Below are 18,217 nucleotides of genomic sequence, written 5' to 3'. Positions count from 1 at the left end.
AAGGTTATGAATTAGGGGGTGGGAACAGAAGCCTCTGGGAAGAGGGGACCTCGGGATTTTAGCACCAAGACTCCCAGAGGCAATCTGGCCTGGAGGCAGAGGGATGGCCACTGTGACCTAGGAGCCCACCTGTGAGTCTGAGATTCTCTATGCTGGAAGATGCCAGAATGGAAGACTCCTAGGCAAATCAGGAAGGACCAGGGCCCTTCAGAGGGTCCCGAATCTTCCCATGGAGAAGAAATGGGAAGCTGACCCTGGAACCCGGCACTGGCCCTACTCAACCAATTCCTTTTGTGGTAAATGGGCAGGGTCTGCCTCCTGCAGCTTCCCCCTGGAGTGAGTGCAGAGGCTGTATCCCTAGGAAGGAGTATCTTACCCCTAGCCTGCCCACTGTTCTCGTCGCAAGCTGCAGGCTGCTGCCCCAAGTGTACAGATGAATCCGAGTTCTAACAAGCGAAAACCAAACAGAGTAACCTTTGAGCCATCGACATTACAAGTCTCTTGGAAGTCCAACTTACCGGGTGAGCAGTTGGTTCTGTCTCTCAGTTAACTGCAGGTGCTCAGAAGTGGTGGTGATTGCCCAAGCCCTCACTTGAGGTGTACCTAATGGGCACACATCTGCCCACTTCTGGCTACCCCGTCACAGCTCTAGTCTCTCCATGACTGTGCTTTTTCAGGCCTGCCTCCCTGAGAAGCCTGGAGCTGAGCCAGGAACAAGACATTGCCTGAGACTTTGAGTGACATTTCGTCTAGCTGACAGCTGTTCAGGAGAGCCAGAGCACGTGCTCTCTCTCTCTCACTCGCTCTCTCTCTCTCTCTCTCTCTCTCTCTCTATATATATATATATTCTTTTTTTTTTTTTTTTTGAGACATGGTCTCATTCTGTCACCTAGGCTAGAATGCAGTGGCACCATCATACCTCTCTGCAGCCTTGACCTCCTGGGCTCAAGCAGTCCTCCCACCTCACCCTCCCAAGTAGCTGGGAGTACAGGTGCGTGCCACCATGTCCAGCTAATTTTTGGTTATTTGTAGAGATGAGGTCTCATTATGTTGGCCAGGCTGTTCTCGAACTCCTGAGCTTAAGTGATTCTCCTACTTTGGCCTACCAAAGTGCTAGGATTACAGGCATGAGCCACTGCACCCAGGCAGAGAAATCTTTAGATAACATCTACATGCCAACATTCCCAAATTGGTGTCTGCAGTCCAGATCTGCAATTCTGGAATTCCAGGCTCTTACATCCAACTGCCTATTGATATCTCCACTTTGATGCCTAGTAGACATCTCAAAATTAATATATTCCAAACCGAACTCTTAACTTTATTCCCAACTGCAAATCTGTTCTGTTCCCCACATCATTTAATGAGAACTCAATCTTTCCAGTGTCTCAAGGCCAAAATTCTTGACTTCTCTCTCTCATACTCACATCTAGCCATCAACTATTCCTATTGGTTCTACCTTCAACATGGATACAGAATCTGATCATTCACTTCTAACCACCTCCCTTGGTGTGAACCACCGTCTCACCTCTGGATTATTGTCACAACCTCCCAGTTGGTCTCTTGCTTCTGCCCACACCCCATGCCATTCTCCACCTCTACTCCTGATCTATTCTCAGCTGAACAGCCAGAGTGCTGTTGTTAATCAAAGTCAGACCACTTTTATTCCAAACCTGCCCAGGGCTCCTGTCCCCAGAGCCAATTGTCTTTACAATAAGCTACGAGTCCCTCATGATCTGCCCCATTACTGCTTTACCTTCACCTCCTACCACCCCTCCCTGCTCCTCCCATTCCAGGCACCCAGGCTTCCTTGCTGTTCCTTGAGCTTTCCAGGCACGATCCTGCCTCTGGGGCTTCACATTTGCTATTGCCTTGGCTTAGAATGCTCTCTTACCAGATATATAAATGGCTTGCCATTCACGTCCTTCAAGCCCACTTAAATTCAATGAGATTTTCTTTGACCTCTGTGTATATACAAACCTATATGGGCAAATACAAAATAAAAATTCTTTTAGAAGGGTAGTTCCTATGAAGGAACTCCCTGGTGTGTAAGAAGCTCTATGACAGCAAAGATTATTGTCTATTTTGTTCCCTGATGTGTCTAGGAGAGTCCTTTTATATAGTAGGTGCTCAATAAATGTATGCTGAAGAATGCACTCATTGATTTCCTACTATATGCCAGGAAGCATTCTAAATTTTTTTTCACATATTAATTTATTTAAATCCACAACAATAATAGATACTGTGATGATCATCTCCAGGTTAAGATGTCAGAACTGAAGCTTGGGGGATTTTAATTTGCTCAAGATCACTTCTTACATGTATTAAGCCTCATTGTTCATTTAATCCTCAAATAATAACAGATAGTATCATCTTCCCTGTCATACAGATGGGGAAGGTAAAGTTGACAGAGTTTAATTTGCTGGAGATCACAGAGCTGATGAAGCAGAGGAGCTGAACTTGGAACTCATGCAGTTTGGTGCCAGGGTCATTGTGTGTAGCTCCCGTGCTTTGGGTCCAAGTCCTATTCTGAGGGGCTTTTCTTGCAGGGCAATGTGAGAGGGCAGCAGCAACTTGAACTCAGGCCCGTGTCCCATGTTGCTTTGAAGCCCAGTGATGTCACCAGCTCCTTCCTCTTGCTTTACCTTCTCCCAACTTCACTTGGGGCAAACAGGCTCTATTCCTGGCTTCAACCCTCAGGCTCAGGGAGGCATGCCCTGAAGGCTGTGCCAGTCTAGTTGGCAAAGAAGCCTCCCAGGCCGACTTGGAGTTTCAAGTCCATTCACAACCAAAACTTTCGAAGTCAGTCTAGGACAGCCCTAGAAATCTGTGGCCACTGGGAGTGACTTAAAGGTCTCCTCCCAATTGTTCTTCCATCCCGGGCCATACCTGATGCAGAAAATCTTTTTTTTCTTTTCTTTCTTTCTTTTTTTTTTTTTTTTTTGGAGATGTAGTCTCAGTCTGTTGCCCAGGCTGGAGTGCAGTAGTGCGATCTCGGCTCACTGCAACCTCTGCTTCCTGGGTTCAAGCGATTCTCCTGCCTCAGCCTCCCGAGTAGCTGGGACTACAGGTGCGTGCCACCACACTCAGCTAATTTTTTATTTTTAGTAGAGATGGGGTTTAACCATGTTGGCCAGGCTGGTCTTGAACTCCTGACCTCGGGTGATCCACCCACCTCGGCCTCCCAAAGTGCTGGGATTACAGGTGTGAGCCACTGCGCCCGGCTGAAAATCTCTTAACTAGTCCCCACATGATGGCCTTTCCACGTTGGCTTTCATTGGCCTAGAGAAGCTGGTTCTGGGGACCCTGGTAGCTTCTGGGCCTTCTTGGTGGACAGGAAGGGAGGGGGAAGATGACTCTGCCTTCCTGTTCCATCTGGTGGAATCAGCTAAACTCCCCCAACTACATCCCTTTTCAGGACTGCGCCAATCAGAAAGAGAAGCCTGTGAGTTCATAGTGGAATTTCTAGAAGAAGAACATATGGTAAGAAAGTTTTCTGGACCTTTGTGTGAACTGAGGTGGAAAGTAGAAAAAAATAAGAGGGCTTATGCCTCCTTGGGTTTTGAGTACCAGCCCTGGCTTGGAAGCCACCAGATACTCAGCCCATTGTTGCCTCTTGACTGGGCAGATCTTTGGTGGCTAGGCCACCGGACAGGGTGTCTAGGTCTCAGATCTTGCAGTTCCCTTCCTGTAGGAAGGATCTTTGTCAGAGATCCTTAGCCCCACTGTCCTCCAGAGCCCTACACAGGTGGCCAGACATTGGTGAGCAGCAGTCCTGGGGACAGGGACATTGCAGTGAGAAAATCAAGTGAGCAATCCATCCTTTGGCCTAGTTGATCGGAATCTGGACTGGGTGTGAGGGGCAGGGCTGGGGTGTAGGTCTCAGGTGCTGCCTGTGGGCAGAGCTAAGGGCTGAAGCCCAGCTTATGGGCAGCAGTCTGTGTATTGTGTCCTGGTCTGAGTTCACCAAGCTGAAGTTCCCGAGAGCTGTGGAAACCTTGAATAGTGTTGTGTGTGCCCAGGCAGATGGCAATATGGACGATTACTATCCCAAAGCCATCCTGGCCAAGAAAATTGAGGTGAGAAAGACCCAAGCTCTTCTGGGAGTTGGTCATTCAGGGATGAGGATGACAAGTCCTGGACCTGAGGGCTGGCATCTCTCTCTGAGGGGGGGTTCTTGTTTTTTTTTTTTTTTTGTTTCCTGGCCTTTCTAGATACTAATTCTTGAAGAATCCACTGAGATTTTGACGGGCAACATGCGTCAGCAAGCCATGCTCTGCATCGTGGCGCTGAGGTGCCTTTCCTGCCCTTACCCACTCAGAACGCCTGGGTCTCTGGTGCTGAGAACATTTGGGTTGGGAGGAAGGGCAAGGTTTGGGGACTTAACTTTTGGCCTGTGGGTGGCACAGCCCCAGTGTCTGCCACTTTATCTGCCTGCATCCTTGGGTGGAGGTGGTGTTCTCCAATTGTACTTTTGGAAGCCTATTAGGACGTCCAGTGAGGAAAGCTCCCCCAGCAGCCCAGGCCCTCCTTCCCTGGAGGAGAGGCTATTAGAAAGTGTTTGGGGGCTCAGGTCCCCACTGTTTCCTGCATCTCAGAAAGAGCAGCAGAGCACATTCTCCCAGAGGGTCCTAGAAACATAACCCAGTCTCTCTCAGGGACCCCAAAGCCGCTTGTCATTCCCTGCCTCTCCCTGCAGTCAGGTGAATCCACCATTCCACTTGTCCAAGAAGCTGGATCTGGTAAATGTGGGCATCTCCAGCCTGTTCTCTCTGCTGCCCATTGTGCCCAGCCTGTACCGAAGAGACAATGCGAGTCTCTACCTCCAGATAATCCCCACCTCTTCATGGAGAGCTCCATGGGGAGGGTTTGTCTTTGGAGTCACCTTCTGCCCTGTAACTCCCCCGCCTTTCTCCTGCTCTGACCTCTCTGCAGAGCTCTTGGCCCCGTGTTCCTGGGGCTGCCAAGAAGCACTCCAGCTGTCATACCTTCACCTGTCTTTCCAGGGATTGGCCCATGCTCCCACCCTATCCTTGCTCACTAAGGCTCGCAGCAGCCTCAGTTATGGGAGGAGACAGTCTGATAATAAAACCCACAGATACTGTGGAGCAACTGACCAGTAGACTGCCAAATCTTCCCAGGGGCCTGTAGTTTTTTATTTTATTTTTAATTTTTAAATTTTGAGATGGGGTCCCACTCTGTTGCCCAGGCTGGAGTATAACGGTGCAATCGTAGCGCACTGCAGCCTCAACCTCCGGGGCTCAAGCTATCTTCCCACCTCAGCCTTTATAGTTTTAAAAATAGATGTTTCCTGGACCCAACAGAATGAATCTAATGCGGAGAGTCCCACGGGGTCTGGCTTTCCTGGGGAGAATGGCCCAATGCCTACATTTCACCAATGGGCTCACAATTTGGGCTGGACCTGGTCCAGTCTTCATTGAGGCCAAGAAAGGTCAGTACCAAGGAAGATCAGAGTGTGGCTGACCATGAGAGAGAGACTGCCAGGGGTGGCAGAGCCAGGCTGGCCCCACTTCCTTCCTCCAGAGGTAGGGGACGAGGAGATGGGGGAGTGCCCCCAGGGAGCCGAGCTGGCACTGTGGCAGTCTGTTCTGGACACTCCCTGTCTCTTCACTTGTCAGACGGTCCAGGCCTTAGACAACATGTTGCAGGCTCTTGTGATGGACAGTATGAACCCCAACATGCTCATACTACAAAACTTCCTGGAGGTAAGTGGCTGTGGAAATCAAGGAAACTGAAAGTCCATATTAATTCTAGTATGTTTGGGAGGAAAGGAAAAGAATATCAAGATAGCCTAGGTGTCATTCTAGTCCAAAGACCATGGGTTCTCAAGCCTCAGCACGCGTAAACATCACTTGAAGACAAATTTCTGTATCTCCCAGGAAATATCGTTTTGAGGATCACATTTTTGCAAACATAGCCAACTAAGCTGAGGACCCATTTCTGCCCAGGACTTGGACGTATTGGGGCTTCAATGGTAATAACATTTATATCTGTGCCAGACTTTAATCTTCAAAGTATTTTCCCCTTTTGCAGTGTCTGCTGTTGCTCTGTGATAAAGAAGACCTCAGTGCTTAACCACAGGCTACTTTTATATCCCTTAATGTAATCCCCACCAGAGACTCATTGTATTTCTTTAACTGTCTTTAGAGCTTTAGAGCGTTTCAAATATTCTTAGTTATGACAAATTGTTATCTCCTGAGGGTGGTTTGAGTTGGGGAAACAGCCAAGAGTCACTTGAAACCGACTTTCATGAACAGGATGGTAATCAATTAGGATAATAAAATTTTGCATAAAACATTAGGTGTGACTACAAAGAAGGAGACAAGATTGCCCAGGCATCTTATAAAAAGACCTTGACAAGGCTGGGCACGATGGCTTATGCCTGTAATCCCAGCACTTTGGGAGGCCGAGGCGGGTGGATCACTTGAGGTCAGGCGTTTGTGACCAGCCTGGCCAACGTGGTGAAACCCTGTCTCTACTAAAAATACAAAAAAATTAGCTGGGCGTGGTGGTGGGCACCTGTAATCCCAGCTACTCGGGAGGCTGAGGCAGGAGAATCGCTTGAACCCAGAAAGTGGAGGTTGCAGTGAGCCGAGATCGCGCCATTGCACTCCAGCCTGGGCAACAAGAGTGAAACTCCGTCTCAAAAAAAAAAACACCCCGAAAAACCCAAAAAGACCTTGATAAGGGCTTTAGCTAGAGGGAAATTTGTGCACTTTTGGACGAGTGACATAGTTCTTTTGGAATGTATCATCCCTGGTATGTTTGTTGAGAAGGATTTTTGTGCTTTTTAGGCAACCTCGCTATAAATGTAAGAACAAATGTTCTGTTGTTCTTGGAGCCTGTGGGGAACAGAGATGCAAAACTTTGGTCCTGGTCAGGGTAGAGTCTTCAAGACATCCATTACTGGGGTTCTCATAATCCAAAGATAAATGATGCCCTGCAAAAGTACCACCTGAAACAGGTTCCAACATTTTGTATAAAATAGTGGAGGAATCAATTTATCTTGATAAATAAAATTAAAGTATAAAAATAAGTTATTTTTATGTGTAACAAAATTTATTTTTGCTACTTTGAGGTAATTCTCAGTCAAGTGTGTATATTTTAGACATATTTTTCCTACAAAATGACATGATAGCATAATACAACATCATTTATTTCACATTTGACTTTGCAGAGCTGGATCAGAAAGGTTGAATTTGAGGGCTATATGGTTTTCTTAAGGGCCCTCCTTTTTCTTTTATCTTCTTTTTTTCCGTTTTTAAATTAAGGTATAATTTACATATAGTGTAATTCAGCTTTTAGTGTGTAGATCTGTGGGTTTTGACAAATGGATGCAGTCCTGTAACTACAGCCACAATTAAGCTATAGAGCAGTTCTATCACCCCCCCCATTTCCCCCATGACTCTATGGTCAACCCCTTCCCCATTCCCCATCCCTGGCAATGGCTGATTTGTTTCCTGTCCCTATAGTTTTGCCTTTTCTAAAGTGTCATCTAGGTGCAGTGGTTCATGCCTGTAGTCCCAGCACTTCGGGAGAGGGCGAGGTAGGGGGATCACCTAAGCCAAGGAGTTTGAGACCAGCCTGGGCAACATATGACACCCCGTCTCTACTAAAAATAAAAAAAATATATTAGCTGGGCATGTGGTGTGTGCCTGTTGTCTCAGCTACTTGGGAGGCTGTGGTGAGGGGATCGCCTGAAGTCTAGAGGTTGAGGCTGCAGTGAGCTGTGATCGTGCTACTGCACTCCAGCCTGGGCAACAAAGCTAGACCCTGTCTCGAAAATAATTAATTAATTAATTAAGATAATTAAAATGTTATCTAAGGCTGAGGACTCCAGCCTGGGGAACAAAGTGAGACCCTATCTCAAAAATAAATAAATAAAATAATTAAAATGTTATCTAAGGCTGAGTACAGTGGCTCATGCCTGTAATTCCAGCACTTTGGGAGGATCACTTGAGCCCAGGAGATCAAGACCAGCCTGGGCAACAGTGAGACCCCCATCTCTACAAATAATAAAAAAATTATCCGGGCATGGTGGTGTGTACCTGTGGTCCCAGCTACTTGGGAGGCTGAGGTGGGAAGATCACCTGAGCCCAGGAGGTCGAAGCTGCAGTGAGCTGTGACAGTGCCACTGCACTCCAGCCTGGGCAATATACAGGGAGACCTTGTCTCAAAAAAAAAAAAAAAAAGACATCTAAGTAGAATTATCCAGTAGACAGTTTCTGGAGTCTGTCTTCTTTCATTTAGCATAATGCATTTGAGATTTATTCATGTTGTTACGTGTATCAGTACTTTGTTTCTTTTTATTTTTTAATTGAGTAGATGGATCACAGTTTGTGCATTAATTTTCCAGCTGAGGAACTTTGGGGTTGTTTCCAGACTGGGATGATTACAAATGAAGCTGCTATAAATCTTTGTGTGCAGGCTTTTGTATGAACATAGGTTTTTATTTCACTTGAGTAAATTTCTTAGAGTGGGACTGCTGTGTTGTATGGCATGTGGATGTTTCACTTTATAAGATACTTCCCAGCCAAGTGCGGTGGCCCACGCCTGTAATCCCAGCCCTTGGGGAGGCCGAGGAGGGCGGATCACCCGAGGTCGGGAGTTTGAGACCAGCCTGACCAACATGGAGAAACTCCATTTCTACTAAAAATACAAAATTAGCCGGGCGTGGTGGCACATGCCTGTAATCCCAGCTATTTGGGAGGCTGAGGCAGGAGAATCGCTGGAACCTAGGAGGCAGAGGTTGCTGTGAGCCGAGATTGCACCACCACACTCCAGCCTGGGCAACAAGAGCAAAACTCCCTCTCAAAAAAAAAAAAAAAAAAAGTGGGGGATACTTCCAAAGTGTTTTCCCAATTGGCCGTTTTCCATTCCCACTAGCAATGTGTAAGAGTCCCAGTTACTCTGCATCCCTGCAGCATGTGGCATTGTTAGTGTTTCCTTTTAGTCATTCTTATAGATGTGTAGTGGTATCTCTTTGTGGTTTTAACATGCGTTTCCTAGTGACTAATGTTGGGGACCTTTTCATAGACATATTTGCCATCTATATATCTGCTTTGATGAAGCGTCTATTTAAATCTTTTGCCCATTTTTTTATTGGATTGTTTTCTTATTTGGGTGTTTGAGGGTTCTTTTATTTTATTTTGTTTTATTTGAGATAGCATCTTACTCTGTTGCCCAGGCTGGAGAGCAGTGACACCATCACCACTCACTGCAGCCTCAAACCTCCCTGAGAGACCTTCCCACCTCAGGCTCCTGAGTAGCTAGGACCATAGGTGTGTGCCACCATGCTCCACTAATTTTTGAATGTTATGGGCCAGGCACAGTGGCTCATGCCTGCGGTCCCAGCACTTTGAGAGGCTGAGGCGGGTGGATCACTTGAGGTCAGGAGTTCGAGACCAGCCTGGCCAACGTGACAGAACCTCATCTCTACTAAAAATACAAAACTTAGCCAGGTGTGGTGGCATATGTCTGTAATCCCAGCTACTGAGGTGGCTGAGGGAGGATAATCTCTTGAACCTGGGGGGAAAAGGTTGCAGTGAGCCAAGATCATGCCACTGCACTCCAGCCTGGGCAACAGAGTGAGACTCCGTCTCAAAAAAAAAAAAAAAGAAAAAATTTATGTAGAGCTACGGTCTCCATATGTTGCCCATACTGGTCTTGAGCTCCAGGGTGCAAGCAATCCTCCTGCCTTGGCCTCCCAAAGTGCTGGTATTATAAGTGTGTGAGCCACCACGCCCAGCCTTGAGAGCTCTTTGTATATTCTGGATGTAAATATTTTGTCAGATATGTGATTTGCAGACATTTTCTCCCATTTTGTGGCCTGACTTTATACAGTGTCTTTTTTTTTTCTTTTTTGAGATGGAGTCTCACTCTGTCACCCAGGCTGGAGTGCAGTGGCATGATCTCAGCTCACTAAACCTCTGCCTCCCCGGTTCAAGCAATTCTCCTGCCTCAGCCTCCTGAATAACAGGGATTACAGGCATGTGCCACCACACCCGGTTAATTTTTGTATTTTTAGCAGAGACAGGATTTCACCATATTGGCCGGGCATTCATTGAATACCCACATCGTGTTGAACTCCTAACCTCAGGTGACTCAGCCACCCAAAATGTTGGTATTACAGGCGTGAGCCACTACACCCAGCCCTGGCCACTCTTAACAGTATCTTTTGAAGAGCAGGTAGTTATTCATTTTGATGAAGTCCAAATCATTATTATTTTTTATGGTTATACTTTCTTTGTATTATTTAGGAATTTTTGCCTTCCTTAAGTATTTTCTCATTTTCTTCTAGAATGTTATCATTCTAGATTTTAAGTTTGTGGTCAATTCTGAATTAACTTTTGTATTGGCCGTTTAGGTACATGTTGTAGTTCATTTTTCTTTTTTTTGGCACATGGCTGTCCACGATGGGGCTCAATGCTCTGGGAGAAAGGCTACCCTGAAGGATACCTGTCCAGCAGCTATGATATGGGACACGCTTTCCCAAAAGTTTGTAGCAAGCAGGATACAGGCCTGTCTTCCCTGGTGGGATCTCAACTTAGTGTGGTAATAATAACACTTACAGGGCTGCTGGGAGGATAGAGTGGATTATTCTATTCAGAATACTTACCTGTGTCACTATTATTATTAACCTCCAGAAATGAATGGCTCTGAATCTCATCCTTCAGAGACCACTTTACCCCTTCCCCTGGCCTAGCAGGTAGGGGTTTGCATGGATATGCCACCAAGAGAACCCTGTCTCCCCACCTTATCCCATTCCTGCTTACCCACTGCTTTGTAATTCTACATCTAAGGCACAGCACTGTCTTTAAACAGTCCTGTCAGAAGAGACCCAGAAGGTAGCAGGTGAAGCCCCGGAGACTTTTTTTTTGAGACAGAATCTCACTCTGTGTCCCAGGCTGGAGTGCAATAGTGCGATCTCAGCTCACTGCAACCTCCACCTCCCAGGTTCAAGCCATTCTGCTGCCTCACCCTCCCGAGTAGATGGGACCACAGGCATGCACCACACCACACCCAGCTAATTTTTTGTATAGCCCCGGAGACTCTTAAACACACCTTTGCTTTGCCAAGTTCATGGGGCCGTGTGCTCTGGTGCCTGCCACAACTCCCTCCTTTTTGTGTTTTTAGCAGTCAGGGATGTGGAATTGAGAAGGAAGGGAGCAGCAGTCCCACAGAAGGTGTTCACAAGGTCTCTTTACTCCTTTTCCAGATCATCTTACCTTGGTCATTACTGTCAGACAAAGTGCATGAACAGATGCGGGCCTTGGGCACTATTTCCCGGTTGCTGAGGTTTATTTGCAATTTCCCCGAACTGTCAGTGAGTGCTTGGAGTGGGGAGAAAGGCTGACCCAGCGGGCCCTGCTTCTCTGCACATGGGGTACCTGAGAGTTTGTGGTTCTACAGGGGGTTACTGGGGGGTGGGCGGTCAGAGTGTCCCTCTTTTTTTGCATTAGTGCCTTTTCTGTTCCTATGGGGTAAGAGACTTGACTTGTTTGCTTGGTTTGCCCTTGGCCAAGTGAGTTCCAATTGGCTGGACACATCTCAGCCTTGTTGGGGGACCTTGGCCTAAACAGCTGGGTTGGGTCCACAGCTTCCAACTGGCTAACATGTTTCAGGGATCTGGCTGCCCCATTTCCCTGGGTGCTGCTTTGAAAGGTTTTCCTGGGCAGAGAAAGAGTGTGGAGCTGGTGTGGTGAGGGGATACATGCAGGCAAATGATTTAGTGGTGTAGAGGGGCGGGGAGGTTGGAGAGGAATGGTGGCCACAGTATGGGGAAGTTCCTTTTGGGGCGATGGGGAGTTAACCAGTTTCCTTTTCTGGGCAGCACATGGAGGAATTCTCGATGAGTGGGAAACTAATGAACATCTTCGGCCTCTTCGTCATGGGCTGCAACCACGAGATCAGCATAGAGGCATCAGAGGCGTTGCATTATCTGTTCAAAATCCTTGTGCTTCAGAGAAGTAGGCAACATGAACCTGGGTGGCCACTGGGCTACAGCCGTGGGGACCCATGAATAACAACAGCATATAAGCACTGTTCATTGAATGCCCACATTGTGCCAGGCACACGATGAAGGGCAGTTCCTTCTCACGAGGGCAGTGGAGTAAATATGCTATGATGCCCCAAGATGAGGGATCCCCATTACAAGTAGATCTGGAAACTGTATCTGGATGAGCTCCAACCCTACTGCTGATGCAATGCCCTCTTGGAAGAGATTCTAAGAGATTCTCGGGGAAAAGGGCAGCTAGGCTTGCAGCCACCTATGGAATCAACTTGGATCCTCAGTATTTCCCAGTGGTCTCAGCCTTACTGCTAGGCCTAAGACTGGGAAAATGAACATCTTTTCTTAGGGAACAAATTTGGGAGTCCCAGATTGAGCCCCTCTTTGCTCGAGGAAAACAAAAAATACAAACAGTCATACACGCTTACTGAGGTGCCAGGAGGATTTGCAAATATCCCTAAATGGAGTTTCAGAAACTCTGACTTCTCGTGGTTCAACAGGGCATACTTCTTGTAAGGGCATTTGCTCAGCACCCACGGGTAGAACAGTCCACATTCTGGCACAGGGCAGGAACAGCTGCAAGGACCACACTGAGTCCCCAGCCACATTCTCCCTCCACCCATTGGCCTGGTGCTGGGGAACTCTTCCCATTCTGTTGAGCAAATGTTATTTCACCCATTTCACTCTGTTGATCTTCTCTGAGGTTTGGAGGGGAAATAAAGGAGGGTGTGTTCCTATTTCCCTGTTAAGGCCCTGCCCCTTAATTGTTGTTTTTGGATTGAAGGTGTGAAACAGAAGACAGAGACTATCCTGAAGGATTTGCAGAAGCATTTCCATGGAGCATGGCTTGCCAGCCTGCGGAATCTAACACTGGTAACCCTCACTCTCCACAGTGCATGAAATGCCCAGATGGGGAGCCATGACAGGGAAGAAAGAGAGCTGGGGTTGGGAGATTGTAGATGGCCTGGGTGGGGCCACAGAGGAGTACTCCTTCACCCAGGGGAGTGTCTCCAAAGCTCAAGGTCTCATGGATAGCAGGCTGGAGCGGTAAGACTCATTCCCTAGCTGCACTTGAGTTGACTGAGGCTTGAGGTCACTGAGAGAGTTTTTTTTTTTTTTTTTTTTTTTTGAAATAGAGGCTTGCTCTGTCGCCCAGGCTGGAGTGGCACGATCTCAGCTTACTGCAACATCTGACTCCTGGGTTCAAGTGATTCTGTAGCCTCAGCCTCCCGAGTAGCTGGGATTACAGGTGCGTGCAACCACACCCAGCTAATTTTTGTATTTTTTAGTAGAGATGGGGTTTCACCACGTTGGCCAGGCTGGTCTCGGACTCCTGACTTCAGGTGATCCACCCGCGTTGGCCTCCCAAAGTGCTAGGATTACAGGCGTGAGCCACTGCACCTGGCCAAGAGAGTTCTTTAAAAGAAGTATAGTCAACCCTATTCTCCTCCTACAGATTGTGCCCTTGTACCTTATTCGTAGCCTAGCCTTAATTTTTTTTATTCAGTAAAGATGTATTGGTTGTCTTAGCTGGGTATGGTGGCTCATGCCTGTAATCCCAGCACTTTGGGAGGCTGAGGCGGGTGGATCACGAGGTCAGGAGATCGAGACCATCCTGGCTAACACAGTGAAACCCCATCTCCACTAAAAATACAAAAAAAAAAAAATTAGCTGGGCATGGTAGCAGGCGCCTGTAGTCCCAGCTACTCGGGAGGCTGAGGCAGGGGAATGGTGTGAACCTGGGAGATGGAGCTTGCAGTGAGCCGAGAGCATGCCGCTGCACTCCAGCCTGGGTGACAGAGCGAGACTCCATCTCAAAAAAAAAAAAACAAAAAGATATATTGGTTGTCTTAGATATGGTGTCTCCAGGCTCAATCAACTCAAATCACTCCAATCAGAAATCCAGGAGTCATCCCTTGCTCTTTCCTCTCCCTCACTCTTCACATCCAATTCAACACCAGGTTTGTTCATTCTGCCTCCTGGATAGCTCTTGAATTTGTCCACTCTGCTCCAACCCCACTGTGGGGCCCCCAGCATCTCTTGCCTGGGTCACTGCAGCAGCCCCTTACTGATCATCCTGTTTCCAACTGTGCTTCTTGTCACATCACTTTCTATGCTACAGTCAGAGAACTGCATTTCTAAAATGCAAATGCTGAGATTTATTATTCCCCTTCAGACTGCATTGACTCCCCACTGTCCTCATTCTAAAGTCCAAACTTGTTCACTTGACCCACAAGACCCTTCATGATCTGGTCCCTGCTGTAACTGTCCTGCCTCATCTTGTCTTAGTCTCCCTTTTCCACCTGGCCCAGGTCTCCCTTGCAGGACACAGTCATTAGGCGGAACTTCCTTCCACTCCAGGCCTTTGCATATTCTGTTCCCTCTGCCTGGAACTCTGTCCTTCTTTTTCCTTAGGTCTGAATCATGGCAGTAGGGGAACGAAACACATCCTTCTTCACATGGCAGTAGGAAGGAGAAGTGCTGAGCAAAGGAGAAAGCATCCCTTATAAAACCATCAGATCTTGTGAGAACTCACTCACTATCACAAGAACAGCATGAGGGTAACCACCCTGACACATGGGGATTATGGGAACTACAATTCAAGATGAGATTTGGGTGGGAATACAGCCAAACTGTATCACTCACATTGCACTATAACTGCCTGTTTACTTGCCCTGACTTGATGGTAAATTCCTTGAGGGTAAAGGCATTGTATGTCTTAGTCGCAGTTGTCCTGAGCTCCCAGCAATAGAACCAGGCACAGAGCTGGGCCTCAATATTGTTTGAGTGAATGAGCTTCACGTGGATATGCAGGTGCAGGCTCAGAGGCATGAGGCATGTCTGCTGTACAAAATAGCAGTCCTACTTGCTTTGGAATGCTGCAAGCTCACTAAACATCAGAACTAATTTCCAATGGACTCACTTGCTTGCATTCCAAATGGAAGTAGAAATGCCTTTTGCATTGTCCTCTGTATCAAGTTGTCTGGACCGTTGCTCCTTCCTGGAGACTTCAGAGCTGGTGGCACTCTGAAGCTTGGCTCACACCACGGAATAGCCAGATGCTGACCAGGGGCTGCCTCCACTGGCCCCTGGTTGATTGGTCTCTTTGGAAGCCAGAGGCTTTGGGCAGACCCAAGTTGGGATGCTGACATTGTGGAGACAGCTATTCTTCTTTCTTCAGTTCTTCAAGAAATACCTGACCCCTGAGGAGAGAGCAGATATGATCATGGTGAGCATGGAGGCCATGACCAACACCAGCAGGCGTGACATCTCTGCAGCTTCCAAGATGTTAAAGATGATCCTGAAGTACACAATTCCAGAGATTGGGAAGGTAGCAGCTCTGGGGGACCTAATGGTTCAAGGTCAATTTAAGGATTCTTCCTTTCTGTTCTGTTTTGGGTCTTGTTCTATCTCTTACCGGTTTGAGTTTAAAGAATCACACGCTTCAAACCAGAAGAGAAAAGGCTAAATGAGGAGTTGTGATTGTGGAAAAGACTCTTCTTTGGGAAGGGTTGACCATCTGGCTTCCATCTCCACCAGGATGGGAAGAAGAATTGAGTCAAAGCTATAGCAGACTACTAGGGGCTGCTGGGACCAGGAGAGACCTCAGTCATTCTTCCTGCTTCCAGACAGTATTTGATATGTTAGATCTATAGGTGCCTTCTTGTTTATTCAGGAGGGATAATTCAGGGGTGTGTGTGTATATAAATATAAATCTAATATATACCCATAAACTTGTGACACACTAACATAAATAGAGATGAAATACAGAGATTCCTTTATGAGAGCTGGGACTGGTTCTCAGTAAAATTAAGACAGCATAGGCCTGGGCGTAGTGGCTTACACCTGTAATCCTAGCACTTTGGGAGGCTGAGGTGGGGGGATCACTTGAGCCTAGGAGTTTGAAACCAGCCCAGGCAATATAGCAAGACCCTATCTCTTAAAAACATTAATAAAAAAATTAAGACAGCACAGTTTAGCTGTCCTTTTTATTATAGTATTTTAAAATATCTTATGGACTGATGGAGTCCCTCTTATTCTAATGGCCTAACCCACTTCTCTAACTCACTTATGACCTCTCCACTATAGGTCCTATGAGCAGTTCCAGGATCTCACATTTTCCACTTCTCTGGCCTGGATTGCCTTTTGATTGAATGCCTCAGAGCAGACCACTAATAAGTTGAAGGGGACCCCAAAGGTCAACTACTCTAACTCCCCACTTGATGCTTGTAATCTCTTTTTAAGGTTTTAAATCTATTTTGTATGGAATGCTTCACGAATTTACATGTCATCCTTGTGCAGGGGCCATGCTAATCTTCTCTGTATTATTCCAATTTTAGTATCTGTGAAGCAAGCAGAATGCTTGTAATCTCTTCGAGAGCACCCCAGACCACTGGACACCCAGACGGTGCTGAAAGCAATCTTGAGGCACTCACTACCTTAAACCATAGCTCATTTGTATTTGTAAATGACTTTCTTTTTAAAAAAAAAATTTTTAATTTACAAAAAGGATATATATTTATGGCATACAACATGATATTTTGAAATATGCATACATTGTGGAATGGTTAAACCAAGCTAATTAACATATCAATTAACTCACATACTTTCTTTTTTGTAGTGAGAACATTGAAAATCTACTGTCTTAGCAAATTTCAAGTATAGAATAGTCACCATGTTGTACAATAGATCTGAACTTATTTCTCCTGTTTAAATGAAATTTTGTATCCTTTGACCAGTATCTCCCCAATCCTCCTCACCTCCAGACCCTGGTAGCCACCATTGTACTCTCTGCTTCTATGAGTTTGACTTTTTTAGATTCCACATCTAAGTGAGATCACCCAGTATTTGTTTTTCTATACCTGGCTTGTTTTGTTTTTCATAATGTCCTCCAGGTTCATGTATACTGTTAAATGACAGGGTTTCCTTCATTTTTAAGGGTGAATAGCATTCCATTGTGTACATGCCACATTTTCTTTATCCATTTATCTGTTGTTGGAAGCTTAGGTTCTTTCCCTATCATGGCTATTACAAAAAACGCTGCAATGAACAGGGGAGTGCAGATATCTCTTCCAGACACTGGCTTCATTTTCTTTGGCTATATACCCATAAGTGGTATTGGTAGTTTTACTTTTAGTTTTTTGAATAACCTCCATAATGTTGGAATTTTCCATAATGGTTGTGCTAATTTACATTCTACCAACAGTGTATAAGGGTGAACCACTTTCCTTATCTAAAAGTTCTAACTTACAGCGCACTGAAATCTGCATCCCCGTAGTTTCTAGTCCCTGGCCCAAGTTTACCTTCTGGGGTTATGCAGAATTCAATTAATATTCAAGTGTTACTAATGCTAGGTGCTATATACTACGCTAGTTTCTTTTACATACTCTTGTATTGAATTCTTACAACATATCTGTTGTAAGAATTATTTTCTCTTTAGAAATGAGAAGGCCAGGTGCAGTGGCTCACACCTGTAATCTCAGCACTTTGAGAGGCCCAGGAAGGAAGATCACTCGAGTTTGGGAGTTCAAGACCAGCCTGGGCAATATAGTGAGACCTCATTTCTACTAAAAATCAAAAGCATTAGTTGCGCATCGTGGTGCACACTTGTAGTCCCAACTACTAGGGAGGTTGAGATGAGAGGATAGCTTGAACCCATGGGATGGAGGCTGCAGGGAGCTATAATTGCTCCACTGCACCCCAGCTGGGACACCAGAGCTAGACCCTGTCTCAAAAGAAAAACAAAATGAGAAAAGGCTCAAAGAGGCCATGAGCCTTAATTACTGAAGTTTCGTCAGCAGTTATTAGGTGACAGACACTTCCAACCAATTCAGATGCATTAACTCAGAAGTGTTGACGTGGGTAAAATCGTCCTCATATTTTGTGTGAGGAAATAGAGTGCAGAGAGGATGAAAAGCTTTCCCAAGCTCACACAGTTGGTAAGTGGGGAGGTGAAATTCACATCCAGGTAGTATGACTTTAGAGTTTATGTGGACCACCACCTGTTGCCTCCACCCCACATGGCCAGTAAACAGCGACGACTGACTCTTCTCTCCCTCCATAATAGTCTTGAGACCACTTGGAGGCAGCAATCCTATGCCCTCTGCCTTCCTCTCTCTAAGTTACTCATCGTTAGATTCTTCCTTCATTCTTCGTGACATGGTTTCCAGACATGGTTCTTGTCTCACC

At 46.3% G+C, this 18,217-nt stretch overlaps 1 non-coding gene across 1 annotated transcript; it reads right to left on the bottom strand.

Annotated features, from left to right (window-relative positions):
* Nucleotides 1-16,285: 16,285 nt before the first annotated feature.
* On the bottom strand, nucleotides 16,286-16,388 carry LOC112130960 (U6 spliceosomal RNA). The gene has a single exon (XR_002913128.1). It is a non-coding gene; the product is annotated as a U6 spliceosomal RNA (small nuclear RNA).
* Nucleotides 16,389-18,217: the final 1,829 nt, after the last annotated feature.

This window comes from Pongo abelii, chromosome 1, assembly GCF_028885655.2.
Source record: "Pongo abelii isolate AG06213 chromosome 1, NHGRI_mPonAbe1-v2.0_pri, whole genome shotgun sequence".
Lineage (NCBI taxonomy): Eukaryota > Metazoa > Chordata > Mammalia > Primates > Hominidae > Pongo > Pongo abelii.
Note: the sequence above shows the minus strand (reverse complement) of the source record. Positions and strands in the feature narration are given on the sequence as shown.